This window comes from Dama dama, chromosome 10 (genome assembly GCF_033118175.1).
Source record: "Dama dama isolate Ldn47 chromosome 10, ASM3311817v1, whole genome shotgun sequence".
In the NCBI taxonomy this organism is placed as follows: domain Eukaryota; kingdom Metazoa; phylum Chordata; class Mammalia; order Artiodactyla; family Cervidae; genus Dama; species Dama dama.
In genome coordinates, this window is record NC_083690.1 from 14419567 (window position 1) to 14438651 (window position 19085).

At 39.2% G+C, this 19085-nt stretch overlaps 1 protein-coding gene and 1 non-coding gene across 8 annotated transcripts in view; one reads left to right on the forward strand and one right to left on the reverse strand.

Annotated features, from left to right (window-relative positions):
* The window catches only part of MRTFB (myocardin related transcription factor B), a 219214-nt gene that overhangs the window by 48898 nt on the left and 151231 nt on the right, over positions 1 to 19085 (forward strand). The gene's annotated exons all lie outside the window — the stretch shown is intronic.
* On the reverse strand, positions 8246 to 8349 carry LOC133064106 (U6 spliceosomal RNA). Its single transcript, XR_009694580.1, has one exon. It is a non-coding gene; the product is annotated as a U6 spliceosomal RNA (small nuclear RNA).

Here is a 19085-nt window from a genome sequence, read left to right on the forward strand (position 1 = left end):
CTGCATCTAGTTTGCTCAGCGTACATGGGCTCTGCTCCGTCAGCCTGTGGTACATCCTTGTGTCAGTTCTACACTGTCCTAATTACTATGGCTTTCTGTCTTTATATATTATGGATGGCCCTGTAGTAAGAACCTTCAACAGATGGCTATGATTGGAATTTCAGGTCTGGTGGTTGCATTAGGAAGGTAGGTGGATGTGATGCTGTGGAGGGTTTTGAGGAGGACTTTTAGGGCACAGGTTACATCTACTGTGGGACCGCATGGGTTACTGGATGCTAATGGGGATCCCAGCAGGGACTGGGGTTTCCATTTTCCAGCAGCAGTTAATGGTTTTTCAAAGGGAACTCCGGGTCTCCTGTATGTGGTTTTACCTGTATATTCCTTATGAACTATATATGTGCCTTATTTTTTTTTTCTTGGAGACCTTTTCATTAACTTTTCATTTAAAATGTTATTCTCTTAAAACCTCACTAGATGCTTCAAACTTCTATTACCTGAGAAAGCCCTGAGGAACTGGTTATTATGAACATTCACTGCTTTGGTGTTAACAGCCTTCATTTCAAGACTTGTTCTTAGCATTGCCATTTTCTTTTTCAGTTAAAATGGCACTTTTTTTTTTTTTTTTTTAAGCTTTAGGCTTGTTTTTCTTCTGTACTTTGTACTGAATTGAATCAGGAAAAAAAATGAATACTATTTTTAAATGCTATTATTCTTTTGAAGAAAGCCTTCAATTTAAATGTTTGTCTAAACTGCAGAGGGTTTCTGTCAACTGTGCTTGCTTCTACTGAGAATGAGTAACATGATCTTTTTTAGATGTTACAGAGCGAGAGCAATGTCACGATGCTTCAAATTATATCATTGTCTTCCTTCTTTTGGTGGCATCTGAACTCTTGTTAAGTAGAACTGAATTAGTAAGAATTAAATAGCTTAGAGAAAATTGGCAGAATAAAGGTCATTATGGATATGAGAGTTGGACCATAAAGAAGGCTTGAGCACCCAAGAATTGATGCTTTCCAAGTGTGGTGCTGGAGAAGACTCTTGAGAGCCCCTTGGATCAAACCAGTCAATCCTAAAGGAAATCAGTCCTGAAATTCACTGGAAGGACTGATGCTGAAGCTGAAGCTCCATTACTTTGGCTACTTGATGTGAAGAACCAACTCATTGGAAAAGACCCTGATGCTGGGAAGATTGAAGGCTGGAGGAGAAGGGGGTGACAGAGGATGAGATGGTTGGATGGCATCACCGACTCAATGAACATGAGTTTGAGCAAACTCTGGGAGATAGTGAAGAACAGAGAAACCTGGCGTGCTGCAGTTCATGGGGTTGCAAAAAGTTGGACACGGCTTAGCCATTAAACAACAACAAAGCTTCTGATGCTTCTGCAGTGTTAAAAAATAACTATTAAAAGAGATATAGAATGAGGGGAAAAAAAAACCCAAAACCTGTTTTTTTTTTCCTTCCCAAATTGAAAATATCTTTTTTCCTTTGAAAAAATATCTTTTTTTCTTTCACACTCAATATAAAAAAATTTACATAATGCCAAAGCATACAGAGTAGAACTGCCCAGGAGCACTTTGGGCAGTGATGGGGATGTTTTGTTCCCTGTGGCTAGGACAGTAGTAATGAGTCATGTGTGTCTGTTGAGCACCTGAAATGTGACTGGTGTGACTGCAGAACTGAAGGTTTAATTTCATTGAAGTATTCAGTTCAGTTGCTCAGTTGTGTCCAACTCTTTGCGACCCCATGGACTGTAGCACACCAGGCCTCCCTGTCCATCACCAACTCCCAGAGTTTACTCAAACTCATGTCCATTGAGTTGGCGATGCCTTCCAACCATCTCATCTTCTGTCATTCCCTTCTCCTCCTGCCCTCAATCTTGCCCGGCATCAAGGTCTTTTCAAAGGAGTCAGTTCTTTGCATCAGATGGCCAAAGTATTGGAGTCAGCTTCAGCGCCAGTCCTTAATGAATATTCAGGACTGATTTCCTTTAGGATGGACTGGTTGGATCTCCTTGCAGTCCAAGGGGCTCTCCAGAGTCTTCTCCAATGCCACAGTTCTAAAGCATCAATTCTTTGGCAGTCAGCTTTCTTTATAGTCCAACTCTCACATCCATACATGACTACTGGAAAAGTCATAGCCTTGATTATACGGACATTTGTTGGCAAAGTGGAATCTTTGCTTTTTAATAATTTGTCTAGGTTAGACATAGCTTTTCTTCCAAGGAGCAAGCGTCTTTTAATTTCATGACTGCAGTCACCATTCACAGTGATTTTGGAGCCCAAAAAAGTAAAACCTGTCACTGCTTCCACTTTTTCCCCTTCTGTTTGCCATGAAGTGATGGGACCAGATGCCATGATCTCAGTTTTTTCAATGTTGAGTTTTAAACCAGTTTTTTCAATCTCCTCTTTCATCCTCATCTTCAACTTTTTGGTTCCTCTTCATTGTCTGCCATAGAGTCGTATCATCTGCATATCGAAGGTTGTTGATATTTCTCCCGGCAGTCTTGATTCTAGCTTGTGATTCACCAATGTGGCATTTTGCATTGTGTACTCGCAGTTTAAGTTAAATAGGGTGACAATACACAGCCTTGTCACACTCCTTTCCTAATTTTGAACCAATCAGTTGTTGCATTTAAGATTCTAACCGTTGCTTCTTGACCCACCTACAGGTTTCTCAGGAGACAGGTACGTTGGTCTGGTATTCCCATTTTTTTAAGAATTTTTCATAGTTTGTTGTGATGCACACAGTCAAAGGCTTTAACGTAGTCAATGAAGCAGAAGTAGATGTTTTTCTGGAATTCCCTTGCTTTCTGTATGATCCAACGAATGTTGGCAATTTGATCTCTGTTTTCTCTGCCTTTTCTAAATCCAGCTTATATCAGGAAGTTCCCCGTTCATGTACTGCTGAAGCCTAACTGGAAGAATTTTGAGCATAACTTTGGTAGCATCCGAAATGAGCACACTTACACGGTAGTTTGCCCTTCTTTGGGATTGGAATGAAAACTGACCTTTTCCAGTCCTGTGGCCACTGCTGAGTTTTCCAAAGTTGCTGACATATTGAGTACAGCACTTTAACAGCATCATCTTTTAGGTTTTTAAATAGCTCATCTTTTAAGTTTTTAAATTTCATCACTTTCACTAGCTTTGTTTGTGGTAATGCTTCCTAAGGCCCACTTGACTTCATACGCCAGGATGTCTGGCTCTAGGTGAGGGACCACACCATTGTAATTATTCCTGGTTATTAAGACTTTTTTTGTATAGTTCTCTGTGTTTTCTTGCCACCTCTTCTTATCTTTTCTGATTCTGTTAGGTCCTTACTGTTTCTGTCCTTTATCTTGTCCATCCTTGCATGAAATGTTTCCTTGATATCTCCAATTTTCTTGAAGAGATTTCTAGTCTTTCTCATTCTGTTGTTTTCCTCTACTTGTTTGCATTGTTCATTTAGGAAGGGCTTCTTATCTCTCCTTACTATTCTCTGGAACTCTGTGTTCTGATGGGCATATCTTTCCCTTTCTCCCTTGCTTTTCACTTCTTTTCTTTCCTCAACTGTTTGTAAAGCCTCCTCAAACAACCAGTTTGCTTTCTTGCTTTTCTTTTTCTTTGGGATGGTTTTGGTCACCACCTCCTGTACAATATTACGAACCTCCATCCATAGTTCTTCAGGCACTCTGTCTATCAGATCTAATCCCTTGAATCTATTCATCACCTCCACTGTATGATCGTAAAGCATTTGATTTAGGTCATACCTGAATGGCCTGGTGGTTTACCCTATCTTCTTCAATTTAAGCCTGAGTTTTGCAATAAAGAGCTCATGATCTGAGCCACGGTCAGCTCCAGGTCTTGTTTTTTCTGACTCCATAGAGCTTGTCTGTCTCCCGCTGCAAAAGATATAATCTATCCGACTTCAGTGTTGACCATCTGGTGATGTTCATGTGTAGAGTCTTTGCTTGTATTGTTCAGAGAGGGTGTTTGCTAAGATCAGTGTGTTCTCTTGACAAAACTCTGTTAGCCTTTGCCCTACTTCATTTTGTACTCCAAGGCCAAACTTGCCTGTTACTCCAGGTATCTCTTAACTTCCTACTTTTGCATTCCAGTCCCCTGTGATGAAAGGACATCTTTTTTTGGTGTTGGTTCTAGAAAGTCTTAATAGAACTGTTCAACTTCAGCTTCTTCTTCAATATCACAGTATTACTGTGATTATTGAATGGTTGCCTTGGAAATGAACCGAGATAATTCTGTCTTTTTTGAGATTGCACCCAAGTACTGCACTTGAGGTTGCAGACAAGTGTGTTGAATACTTTAGTGATGTGAATGGGGTGAGTTGTTCAAAACTGAGAAATCTGCCTTTTGTTTATTTTGGTACCTGTTGGAATTCCCTGTTCCAGTCACCTGGTGGAATTGCCTAGGAGATCAAATAAAGACCTGTCTGGAATCACTTGCCTGCAGCCTCAAAGACCATTTACTGCTGACAGTCTTTACCAGTGCTTTGTTCTAAGGAGAGGGAGCTGGATGTCATGCTAACAGGGGTGTCTGCCCTCTGCGTGACACCTTGGGTAGATTGGTGGGGGCGGCAGCCTCTAGCCTACCTGACGGGCGGGTGTATGAATGGCTACCCAGGCACACCCTCTGACAGACCGTGTTATATCACCCTCTGCCCAGCCCTTCTGGAAAGGCCATCTTTGCTTCATGGTCAGAATTCCATTGGGGATAAATACTTGGGGCTCGCTCTCATTTGAAATGAAGTCTTAATTCTTACCCAAAGTTTAATGGAAATCCTGGCTTGGCAAAGAGAGAATGGTTATGTCAGCCAAGATCTCCTAGAATTCTCTAAAACTACTCTGTTGTTGCTCATCTGATAGTCTTTTTCTTCTTAAAATAATTTGATTAGTAGTAATGCCATGTAACTAGTTGCTTTTCTCATTGGGCAAATGAGTTTTCATGCACTAAATCTGTTTTAGAAGGTTTATAATATGCTGAGGTCATTTCCATCATGTTCCAAAAGATGATTAAAGGTTTTTAGTCTTTATCTGAAAAATATTTTTCTTAAGGACATTGATGTATTTATAGGAAGTAATTAAAATGATGCTGCTTGAAAAACAAAGGGCTTACGGAACATAGAAACCTGAGCTCCTTCCCCTTCATTGGTTTAGTCATTTCCAGTACAGAAATTGTAATCCTAAACAATTACTTTCAAGGACTAAATTCAAAATCCTGAACTTTTCTGGCTACTTTAGGAAAAAGCTGAAGAGATGACAAGGTTATAAGAAATAAAAAGTATATAGAGTGTTTTTATTTTATTAATTATACTTTTAAAAAAACTTGGTAAATTCTTATAATCACTGAAATTAGTTTGGGTACCTAGTTTTTTTATTTTTTCAGAACAACCTGTATATATAGCCATGTTATATTGCCAAATATCTAGAAATCCAAAACCTGTTAAATCCCAAATATTAGAGAAAACAGTACAAAATATGAATATTGATTTCAACCTCCATTACTTTTAGAGCTGGCTTGTGTATGCCTGTTAGGGAAGTTTAAAAACCGTATTATCATTTATTCATCAGAATGTTTTTGTGTGTGTGTCAGAACATTTGGTAGAAATAAACTCTTTTTTCCTTAGAAGTTTGCAGTATTAGCAGGTCAAGACAAGCTAGAAATGAGGTTTAACGTGAAGTTTTTATAAAATTCCCATAATAATTGCATTAGGGGACCAGGAGTTGCTAATATTTGTTGACTACTTAATATCTGCTCAAAGCGCTGCTCTGCACCTCAAATCCATTCAATTCTCCTTTTAATCCTGTGAAATAAGTACCTTTGTCACCCCATTTTTAACTAAAGATCCTGAGGCTTTGGAAGTTTAAGTGGTTTGCCCACCGGCTAGAAAATTTCAGAGCTGAAATTTGAACCCAAGCAGCTTTCGCCACGACAGGTCTTATGTGACAAGGTCTCTCGTGAAATGTGGGCTGAACACTGTGACAGGTGAATACGTCAGCAGGAACCAGCCCTAACTAAAAACAAAGCCAATGTGCAATTATTGAATGCCTGCTCAGTGCCAACCTTGACTCCAAGCACTTGACAGGTACTGCCACATTTAATTTGCACCCCGACAATGGACATGAGTTTGAGTCAACTCCGGGAGTTGGTGGTGGACAGGGAGGCCTGGCGTGCTGCAGTCCGTGGGGTCGCTGAGAATCAGACACGACTGAGCGACTGAACTGAAGAGCGATATCATTTACACCCGTTTTACAAAGAGGTTTAGGGAAGTTAAGCAGCTCGCCCACAGTTGTGCTTCACATAACTCCTGAAGTTAGGATAGTGTGTAGTAATGGATTAACATCAATTTAAGAAAGATTTTTATTAATTTGTTGCAAGGATTTCCCTAGTTCTCTTCAGTTTTGATTTTAGTCATTGACTAAGATGAATATACAATAGGCAAACAAATTTCAGATGGCACAGCGTTGAGAGTGTATATATCGGAAGATGGCACAACATTCAAAAACTGATTTTTGTGTTTATTTGTGTCCTTTTTACCGTTCATGTCTTCAAACATCCCTGGAGAAGGAAATGGCAACCCGCTCCGGTATTCTTGCCTGGGAAATTCACAGACAGAGGAGTCTGACAGGAGTCCATGGGGTCGCAAAAAAGTCAGACACAACTTAGGAACTAAACAACAGCAAAGTTCAAAAATAATAATAAAACAGTACTAACATCTGCTCTCCCCTCTGACAGCAGTCACCCTATTGCACACCACACTCACACTCACTCAGTTGAAAATGGTTCTACTGCTTTCTTGTGTTTTCAGAGTTTCAGTTTAGCAAAACTGAACATGTTTATAGTCTTCTTTTTCTCTTCTTCTAGTTCACTGTTTCACTTACCAATAAATCTTATATCTTTCCATGTCAGTATTATGAGAGCTTACTCATTCTTTCTTATAACCATGTAGCATTAATGTTTTGTTTGGTTGTACGGTAATTTAACTCATTTCCTATTGATCTTGACTGGAGTTGTTTCTAATTGGTTGCTATTAAAAATCATAGTGCAACAAATACAATGTCATTGTTTTACATTTATGTTTAATATGCACATGACAACACTTTTTAGAGAAGTATGTGTTCAGGCCTGCGATGGGGCTTCGTTACTGCACTCGGACTTTTCCTAGTTGCGGCACGCAGGGCCCCCTCTGGCTGCTGTCTGGGCTCCTCCTCGTGAGGCTTTCGGACTTTTCCTAGTTGCGGCACACAGGGCCCCTCTGGCTGCTGTCTGGGCTCCTCGTGAGGCTTTGCACACAGGCTCTGTGTGCTTGGACGGCAGCAGCTGCTGTGCTCGGGCTCATTGCGGCTCGTGGGCTTATTAGTTGCTCCACGGCATGTGAGATCTTAATTCCCGGAGAAGGAATTGAACCCATGTCCCCTATATTGACAGGCAGATTCTTAGCCACTGGACCACCAGGCAAGTCCCACAGTCACTGTTTTTGACAAATATGTAGGGTTGTGTAACCACACCCATAATCGAGGTACACAGCAGCTCCACCTCCCCACTCCCTTGGCCTCCTCTTTGTCATCAGCCCCACCTCCGCCAGCCAGGGGTCTGCTCTCTGCACTTTCCACAGTGTCCCTGTACCAACGCCTCTGAGGGTGGCTTCTTCCACTTAAAATAATACATCTCAGTTTCAGCCTTCTTTTTTTTTTTTTGTCTTTTTATTTTTCATTTATTATTATTTTTTCATTTATTTTTATTAGTTGGAGGCTAACTACTTTACAATATTGTAGTGGTTTTTGCCATACATTGACATGAATTAGCCATGGATTTACATGTGTTCCCCATCCTGATCCCCCCTCCTGCCTCCCTCTCCATCCCATCCCTCTGGGTCTTCCCGGTGCACCATCCCTGAGCACTTGTCTCGTGCATCCAACCTGGGCTGGGGATCTGTTTCACACTTGATAATATACATGTTTCAATGCTATTTTCTCAGATCATCCCACTCTTGCCTTCTCCCAGAGAGTCCAAAAGTCTGTTCTATACATCTGTGTCTCTTTTTCTGTCCTGCATATAGGGTTATTGTTACCATCTTTTAAAATTCCATATATATGTGTTAGTATACTGTATTGGTCTTTATCTTTCTGGCTTACTTCACTCTGTATAATTGGCTCCAGTTTCATCCATCTCATTAGAACTGATTCAAATGTATTCTTTTTAATGGTGGAGTAATATTCCATTGTGTATATGTACCATAGCTTTATTATCCAAAAAATATGAAACACTTCACGGATTTGTGTGTCATCCTTGCGCAGGGGCCATGCTAATCTCTGTATTGTTCCAATTTTAGTATATGTGCTGCCGAAGCAAGCACAGGTTCAGCCTTCTTGTTACAGAGGATGTTGCTCATCCCTGTTACTGCTCAGTGGTATTGTATGATATGCATGCACCACAGTGTTTTATTCTATCCAAACTGAAGGGCTTTGGATTGTTTACAGTTTTTTAGACTTAATGAATAAAGCTCCTATAAGCATTCACATGCAGATTATAGTATCTTTTAAAAAGCAACCTTATTGAGGTATCATTTACATACCTTAAGATTCACTCATTTAAAAGTGTAAAATTTAATGGATTTTGGTTAATTTACAGAATCGGGCAGCCATCACTACAATCTAATTTTACATTTCATCACACCAGAAAGAAACCTTTGCCCATTTACAGTTAATCCCTCTTCCTACCTCCAACCCTGGAAAAACACTAGTCTGTTTTCTGCCTCTACAGATTTGCTTTTTCTGGAAATTTCATGTAAATGGAATCATGCAACATGTGGCCTTCAGCATCTGTCTCCTTTGATGTAGCATAATGTTTTTAGTTTTGTTTGTATTATATCAGTGCTCCTTTCTTTTTTGGTGGTTGAATAATATTCCACTGGAATGTATACCACATTTGGTTAATTCATTCACTAATTAATGGACATTTAAGTTGTTTATGGTTTTGAGCTATTATGAACAATGCTGCTAGGAATGTATGTTTACAAATTTTTGTGTGGATTTTATGTTTTCATTTCTTTTGGATGGATAACTAGGAGTGGAATTGCTTGATCATGGTGAAATTACACTCCACACCCTTTCCAACACTTTTAATTGTCTTTTTTATTATAGCCATTCTAGTGGGTGTCAAGGGCTATCTCATTGTGGTTTTAATTGCACTTCCCTGTGCAAGTGACTGATGATACTGAGCATCTTTTCATGTGTTTATCAGACTGTAATCTGTATATCCTCTTTAGTGAAATACTTATTCAAATATTTTGCCCATCTTTAAATTGGAATTTCTGTCTTTTACATTCTGGATCAGGCAGTTTGTTACCTGATATGTGATTTGCAAAATGCCATAGATTTTTTTTTTTTTTCAAATGAAGGTTCAGTAGGTTTTTTTTATTGAATAAATATTTCTGCATTTGTTGTATGCCTTTGGTTAGTTTCTGGAGTTTTGAAAAGGTTATTTTTGGCAGTTTTGTCTTGTTTTGTCATTGCCTTTGGGGAGAGGACTTTCTGAACTCTTTTCTCTGCCTTTCTGAAAGTCCCACCTACAGTTTCATCTTGAACGTGTAAATTCCCAGAAGATAAATTGCTGGATCAAAGAGTTTGTGTATTTGTAATCTTAATAGGTGTTGACAAATTTTTATCCATAAAGGTTATACCACTTTATATCCTTCTAATTTATGAGGTAAGGCCCAATCTTGCCAATCTGTGTTATTAAATTTTCAGAATTTTGCCAGTCTAAATGAAAATGGTTTCCTGTGGTAGTTTTAACATTTCTTTCTTTGTGAGGAGGGTTGGGCATCTTGTTATATTTTTAAAAAACATTCCTTTTCTGTGAGCCTTATTCATATCCTTTGCTCATTAAAAAATTTTGATTATTGATCTTTTCTGTTTATAAGAGCTTATTCCTGGGCGGGGGGGGGGAGCCAAGATGGCGGAGGAGTAGGACGGGGAGACCACTTTCTCTCCTACAAATTCATCAAAAGAATAACTGAACGCAGAGCAAACTTCGCAAAACAACTTCTGATCGCTAGCTGAGGTCATCAGGTGCCCAGAAAAGCAGCCCTTTGTCTTTGAAAGGAGGTAGGACAAAATATAAAAGATAAAAAGTGAGACAAAAGAGCTAAGGATGGAGATCCGTCCCGGGAAGTCTTAGGCGGCATTGCTTGGGGTAGGGTCCGGGCCTGAGTGCCCTGAGGACAATCGGAGGGAGCTTCTGTGAGTTGCCAACTTGAACTGTGGGAGACCAAAAGAGAGAGAGTAAATTAACCGGCCCGAACACACTGCCGGCCGTTCGCAGAACAAAGAGACCGAGAAAATCCAGAGAAGAACTCGCAGGCTGCGGACCGGCCCAGCACCGCCGGAGGCAGGAGGCAGGGGGGAGGGGAAGGTCCGCGGCGAGACACAGGGCGCAGGCACCCGACCGGCGCGGGCGGGGACTGTGGCTGGGGACGCGGAGGGCAGAAGGCGCGCGCACCCGACTGGTGCCAGCGGAAACTGAGACTGGGTCCGTGGAAGGGAGAGGGCGCGCCACACCTGGGGAGAGTGCGCCCACCAAGCCCCTGGCTGCCTGGACCGCTCTGACGGGGAAGGCACAAAGAGCAGGCGCAGCTTTTCGTTCCACGCTTTTGTGGAACACCCAAGGGCTGAAACCTCGCGCAGCGCGGGGCGCGCTCCATATAGAGCGGCCGGGAGCCTGAGCAGTGCAGACGGAGAAAGCAGCGTCAGCCCCTCCCGGCAGCGCCAGCCCCTCCCTGCAGAGCGACAGAACTAGCTACCTGAATAAGAGTCCACCTCCGCCCGCCTGTGTCAGGGTGGAAATGAGGCTCTGAAGAGACCGGCAAACAGAAGCCAAATAAACAAAGGGAACCGCTTCAGAAGGGACTGGTGCAACAGATTAAAATCCCTCTAGAAAACACTGACTACACCAGAAGGGGCCTGTAGATATCGAGAAGTGTAAGCTGGAACAAGGAGCTATCTGAAACTGAGCCGAACCCACACTGACCGCAACAGCTCCAGAGAAACTCCTAGATATAATTTTACTTTTTTCTCTTTTTATTTTTTCTTTTTTATTTTTTCTCTTTTATTTTCCTTTCAAATCCCCTATTACTCCCCCATTACTCCTTAACTTTCATTTCCATAGATTTTTACGATTTTTTTAATTAGGGAAAAAAAAATTTTTTTTTCTTTCTTTTTTTTTTCTTTCCTTTTTCTTTTCTATTTTCTATTTTTCTTTTTCTCTTATTTCTTTTAAAGTCCTCTAGTACTCCTCTACTACTCCTTAATTTTCATTTTCAATACACTATAACCTTACAAAAAAAAAAGAAGAGAAGCCCTATTTTTAAACCGAAGATTATTCTCTCCCAATCTTGACTCTCTGTTTTCTACCTCAGAACACCTCTATTTCCTCCTTTCCCCTTCTCTTCCCAATCCAATTCTGTGAATCTTTGTAGGTGACTGGGCTACGGAGAACACTCTGGGAACAGACAGCTGCGTAGATCTGTCTCTCTCCTCTTGAGTCCCCCTTTTTCTCCTCCTGCTCATCTCTATCTCCCTCCTCCCTCTCCTCTTCTTCATGTAACTCTGTGAACCTCTCTGGGTGTCCCTAACGGGGGAGAATCTTTTAGCCATTAACCTAGAAGTTTTCTTATCAGGGCTGTATAGTTGGAGAAGTCCTGAGACTACAGGAAGAATAAAACTGAAATCCAGAGGCAGGAGACTTAAGCCCAAAACCTGAGAACACCAGAAAACTCCTGACTACATGGAACTTTAAGTAATAAGTGACTGTCCAAAAGCCTTCATACCTACACTGAAACCAACCACCTCCCAAGAGCCAATAAGTTTTAGAGCAAGACATACCACGCAAATTCTCCAGTAACGCAGGAACATAGCCCTGAACATCAACATACAGGCTGCCCAAGGTCACACCTAACACATAGACCCATCTCAAAACTCATTACTGGGCACTCCATTGCTCTCCAAAAGAAGAAATCAAGTTCCACGCACCAGAACACTGACGCAAGCTTCCCTAACCAGGAAACCTTGACAAGCCAATCGTCTAACCCCACCCACTGGGTTAATCCTCCACAATAAAAAGGAACCACAGACCTCCAGAATACAGAAAGCCCACTCCAGATACAGCAATCTAAAGAAGATGAAAAGGCAAAGAAATACCCAACAGGTAAAGGAACATGAAAAATACCCACCAAGTCAAACAAAAGAGGAGGACATAGGAAATCTACCTGAAAAAGAATTTAGAATAATGATAATAAAAATGATCCAAAATCTTGAAAACAAAATGGAGTTACAGATAAATAGCCTGGAAACAAAGATTGAAAAGATACAAGAAATGTTTAATAAAGACCTAGAAGAAATAAAAAAGAGTCAATTAAAAATGAATAATGCAATGAATGAGATCAAAAACACTTTGGAGGGAACCAAGAGTAGAATAACGGAGGCAGAAGATAGGATAAGTGAGGTAGAAGATAAAATGGTGGAAATAAATGAAGCAGAGAGGAAAAAAGAAAAAAGGATCAAAAGAAATGAGGACAACCTCAGGGACCTCTGGGACACTGTGAAACGCCCCAACATTCGAATCATAGGAGTTCCAGAAGAAGAAGACAAAAAGAAAGGCCATGAGAAAATATTTGAGGAGATAATAGCTGAAAACTTCCCTAAAATGGGGAAGGAAATAGCCACCCAAGTCCAAGAAACCCAGAGAGTCCCAAACAGGATAAACCCAAGGCGAAACACCCTAAGACACATATTAATCAAATTAACAAAGATCAAACACAAAGAACAAATATTAAAAGCAGCAAGGGAAAAACAACAAATAACACACAAAGGGATTCCCATAAGGATAACAGCTGATCTATCAATAGAAACCCTCCAGGCCAGAAGGGAATGGCAGGACGTACTGAAAGTAATGAAAGAGAATAACCTACAACCTAGATTACTGTATCCAGCAAGGATCTCATTCAGATATGAAGGAGAATTCAAAAGCTTTACAGATAAGCAAAAGCTGAGAGAATTCAGCACCACCAAACCAGCTCTTCAACAAATGCTAAAGGATCTTCTCTAGACAGGAAATGCAGAAAGGTTGTATAAACGTGAACCCAAAACAACAAAGTAAATGGCAACGGGACCACACCTATCAATAATTACCCTAAATGTAAATGGGTTGAATGCCCCAACCAAAAGACAAAGATTGGCTGAATGGATACAAAAACAAGACCCCTATATATGCTGTCTACAAGAGACCCACCTCAAAACAAGAGACACATACAGACTAAAAGTGAAGGGCTGGAAAAAAATATTTCATGCAAACGGAGACCAAAAGAAAGCAGGAGTCGCAATACTCATATCAGATAAAATAGACTTTCAAATAAAGGATGTGAAAAGAGACAAAGAAGGACACTACATAATGATCAAAGGATCAATCAAAGAAGAAGATATAACAATTATAAATATATATGCACCCAACATAGGAGCACCGCAATATGTGCGGCAAACACTAACGAGTATGAAAGAGAAAATTAATAGTAACACAATAATAGTGGGAGACTTAAATACCCCACTCACAACTATGGATAGATCAACTAAACAGAAAATTAACAAGGAAACACAAACCTTAAATGACACAATGGACCAGCTAGACCTAATTGATATCTATAGGACATTTCACCCCAAAACAATCAACTTCACCTTTTTCTCAAGTGCACACGGAACCTTCTCCAGAATAGATCACATCCTGGGCCATAAATCTGGTCTTGGAAAATTCAAAAAAATTGAAATCATTCCAGTCATCTTTTCTGACCACAGTGCAGTAAGATTAGATCTCAATTACAGGGAAAAAATTGTTAAAACTTCAAACATATGGAGGCTAAATAACACGCTTCTGAATAACCAACAAATCATAGAAGAAATCAAAAAAGAAATCAAAATATGTATAGAAATGAATGAAAATGAAAACACAACAACCCAAAACCTATGGGACACTGTAAAAGCAGTGCTAAGGGGAAGGTTCATAGCATTACAGGCTTACATCAAGAAACAAGAAAAAAGCCAAATAAATAACCTAACTCTACACCTAAAGCAATTAGAGAAGAAAGAAATGAAGAACCCCAGGGTTAGCAGAAGGAAAGAAATCTTAAAAATCAGGGCAGAAATAAATGCAAAAGAAACGAAAGAGACCATAGCAAAAATCAACAAAGCTAAAAGCTGGTTTTTTGAAAAAATAAACAAAATTGACAAACCATTAGCAAGACTCATTAAGAAACAAAGAGAGAAGAACCAAATTAACAAAATTAGAAATGAAAATGGAGAGATCACCACAGACAACACTGAAATACAAAGTGAAATACAAAAATAAGAGACTACTACCAGCAGCTCTATGCCAATAAAATGGACAACTTGGATGAAATGGACAAATTCTTAGAAAAGTATAACCTTCCAAAACTGAACCAGGAAGAAATAGAAGATCTTAACAGACCCATCACAAGCAAGGAAATCGAAACTGTAATCAAAAATCTTCCAGCAAACAAAAGCCCAGGACCAGATGGCTTCACAGCTGAATTCTACCAAAAATTTAGAGAAGAGCTAACACCTATCTTACTCCAACTCTTCCAGAAAATTGCAGAGGAAGGTAAGCTTCCAAACTCATTCTATGAGGCCACCATCACCCTAATTCCAAAACCAGACAAAGATGCCACAAAAAAAGAAAACTACAGGCCAATATCACTGATGAACATAGATGCAAAAATCCTTCACAAAATTCTAGCAAACAGAATCCAACAACATATTAAAAAAATCATACACCACGACCAAGTGGGCTTTATCCCAGGAATGCAAGGATTCTTTAATATCCGCAAATCAATCAATGTAATACACCACATTAACAAATTGAAAGATAAAAACCATATGATTATCTCAATAGATGCAGAGAAAGCCTTTGACAAAATTCAACACTCATTTATGATTAAAACTCTCCAGAAAGCAGGAGTAGAAGGAACATACCTCAACATAATAAAAGCTATATATGACAAACCCACAGCAAGCATCACCCTCAATGGTGAAAAATTGAAAGCATTTCCCCTGAAATCAGGAACAAGACAAAGGTGCCCACTCTCACCACTACTATTCAACATAGTGTTGGAAGTTTTGGCCACAGCAATCAGAGCAGAAAAAGAAGTAAAAGGAATCCAGATAGGAAAAGAAGAAGTGAAACTCTCGCTGTTTGCAGATGACATGATCCTCTACATAGAAAACCCTAAAGACTCTTCCAGAAAATTACTAGAGCTAATCAATGAATATAGTAAAGTTGCAGGATATAAAATGAACACACAGAAATCCCTTGCATTCCTGTATACTAACAATGAAAAAACAGAAAGAGAAATTAAGGAAACAATACCATTCACCATTGCAACAAAAAGAATAAAATACTTAGGAGTATATCTACCTAAAGAAACAAAAGACTTATACATAGAAAACTATAAAACACTGATGAAAGAAATCAAAGAGGACACAAACAGATGGAGAAACATACCGTGTTCATGGATTGGAAGAATCAATATTGTCAAAATGGCTATTCTACCCAAAGCAGTCTATAGATTCAATGCAATCCCTATCAAGCTACCAACGGTATTTTTCACAGAACTAGACCAAAGAATTTCACAATTTGTATGGAAATACAAAAAACCTCGAATAGCCAAAGTAATCTTGAGAAAGAAGAATGGAACTGGAGGAATCAACCTGCCTGACTTCAGACTATACTACAAAGCCACAGTCATCAAGACAGTATGGTACTGGCACAAAGACAGAAATATAGATCAATGGAACAGAATAGAAAGCCCAGAGATAAATCCACGAACCTATGGACACCTTATCTTTGACAAAGGAGGCAAGGATATACAATGGAAAAAAGACAACCTCTTTAACAAGTGGTGCTGGGAAAACTGGTCAACCACTTGTAAAAGAATGAAACTAGAACACTTTCTAACACCATACACAAAAATAAACTCAAAATGGATTAAAGATCTAAATGTAAGACCAGCAACTATAAAACTCCTAGAGGAGAACATAGGCAAAACACTCTCCGACATAAATCACAGCAAGATCCTCTATGACCCACCTCCCAGAATATTGGAAATAAAAGCAAAACTAAACAAATGGGACCTAATGAAACTTAAAAGCTTTTGCACAACAAAGGAAACTATAAGTAAGGTGAAAAGACAGCCCTCAGATTGGGAGAAAATAATAGCAAATGAAGAAACAGACAAAGGATTAATCTCAAAAATATACAAGCAACTCTTGCAACTCAATTCCAGAAAAATAAATGACCCAATCAAAAAATGGGCCAAAGAACTAAACAGACATTTCTCCAAAGAAGACATACAGATGGCTAACAAACACATGAAAAGATGCTCAGCATCACTCATTATTAGAGAAATGCAAATCAAAACCACAATGAGGTACCATTACACGCCAGTCAGGATGGCTGCTATCCAAAAGTCTACAAGCAGTAAATGCTGGAGAGGGTGTGGAGAAAAGGGAACCCTCTTACACTGTTGGTGGGAATGCAAACTAGTACAGCCGCTATGGAAAACAGTGTGGAGATTTCTTGAAAAACTGGAAATAGAACTGCCATATGACCCAGCAATCCCACTTCTGGGCATACACACTGAGGAAACCAGATCTGAAAGAGACACGTGCACCCCAATGTTCATCGCAGCACTGTTTACAATAGCCAGGACATGGAAGCAACCTAGATGCCCATCAGCAGATGAATGGATAAGGAAGCTGTGGTACATATATACCATGGATTATTACTCAGCCATTAAAAAGAATTCGTTTGAACCAGTCCTAATGAGATGGATGAAGCTGGAGCCCCTTATACAGAGTGAAGTAAGCCAGAAAGATAAAGACCATTACAGCATACTAACACATATATATGGAATTTAGAAAGATGGTAACGATAACCCTATATGCAAAACAGAAAAAGAGACACAGAAATACAGAACAGACTTTTGAACTCTGTGGGAGAATGTGAGGGTGGGATATTTCAAAAGAACAGCATGTATACTATCTATGGTGAAACAGATCACCAGCCCAGGTGGGATGCATGAGACAAGTGCTCGGGCCTGGTGCACTGGGAAGACCCAGAGGAATCGGGTGGAGAGGGAGGTGGGAGCGGGGATTGGGATGGGGAATACGTGTAAATCCATGGCTGATTCATATCAGTGTATGACAAAACCCACTGAAATGTTGTGAAGTGATTGGCCTCCAACTAATAAAAAAAATTAAAAAAAATAAATTAAAAAAAGAGCTTATTCCTTTGTGTGATAAGTTGCAAATACAGACTTCCTGGTATGTCATTTTGATCACTTTTGATCTTGTTTATGGTTTTCCTGGCATGTAGACGTTGATATGAATATACATATAAATACATATGCACATGTTTAGTTGTTCAGTCATGTCCGACTCTTTGCGGCCCCACGGACTGAAGACAGCCAGGCTCCTCTGTCCATGGGATTCTCTAGGCAGGAATGCTGGAGTGGATTGTCATGCCCTCTTCCAGGGTATCTTCCCAACCCAGGGATCGAACCCAGGTCTCCTGCATTGCAGGCAGATTGTTTACCATCTGAGCCACCATATATAATTATATAACTTATTCATCTTTTTCTGTGGCTTCAGGAGTTGGGGTGATAGGTCTCCCCCAAGATAATGGAGGGGCAATGGCATTGGCAATGAAATGGCAGTGGCAAAGAAATAAATTTTCTTCTATAACCTTTATGATCTCTTATTTTAACCTTTAAATCTCTGATTCATGGGCGATTTATCCTTCTGAACCATGTTAAATTTTTCTCCCCCACCCCTTTCTTCAAAAAGTCCATCTTTTAAGCTCTTAATTTGCAATTCCAGTGTTACTATATACTAAATTTCCATGCATATATGTTATCAATTTTTAGACCTTCTCTTCTGTATCTTGTCTTTCTGTTTCTCACTTCAGATACTAATGTCCTACTGTTTTAATCATTGAGGTTTCATAATATAGTTGCATATTTGCTAAGGCTAGTAGTACTTTTGCCTCTCTTTCAGTGGTTTTCCAAGCAACTTGTGCTTTTTTTTTTTCTTTTCTTTTCCATAAGGGCTTTAGCATTAGCTTGCCCAGGTTCCCTACTCCACTTCACAGGAAAAATGATCCTTTTTGTACTTTTATTTCAATCATTTAAATTTTATAAGTTGAATTAGGCAGAATAGACATCTATGTGATATTGTCTTCCTGTCCAAGAATATAATATACTGTAGTTCTTCAAGTCTTCATTGCAGTTCTTCAGTAATGTGTTAACATTTTCCTTGTAAAGATTTTGTACATTCCCAGTTACATTTATTTCTAGACATTTTCTATTTTTTGTTGCTATTGTTAATGGGTGTTTTCTTCCATTACATCTTCTATTAATGGTTATTTGTTTAAAAGATCATAAATAAACGAAGCAATAAATATAAGAAGAGCTTTTTTTAATAGAGATAATTATGAGGCTCTGGACTTGAATTAAAACAAGCAAAAAATCAGTTAAATAGGAAGAGGATGATTGGAGAAATCATTATAATAGTGGCTACTTATATGCTGACATTCCAACTTTATCATAATCCATTAATTTAAAGTAGGGTCTGTGACCTGTTTATAAATTAAAGAATTACGTTTTATTGAGTTAATACACCTTGCTCAAAGTTATATAGCTTCTTAATGATATTGCTGAATTTTGTCTTCATATCTAACTCCAGAACCTTAATTCTGAACTGATATCCTGTAATATACCATTCCTTGCAGAAAAGGATTTTGTTAAAGGTTCATATGTATAAATTCACACCAAATTAATAAAAGCCTCACCAGTAAGTGAAATAGTCTTCCTTCAATTTTCATTAGTTCATGTGTGCGTTCATTAGAAGAGTGGATTCAGTTCTGGGCCTCATAATTAAGAAAATGTAAATAAACTATCTTTTAATTAGTTCATGTTAGTATGACCAGAATTGTGAAAAGTGAAACTGTGATTTAAAATAACATTGTCCC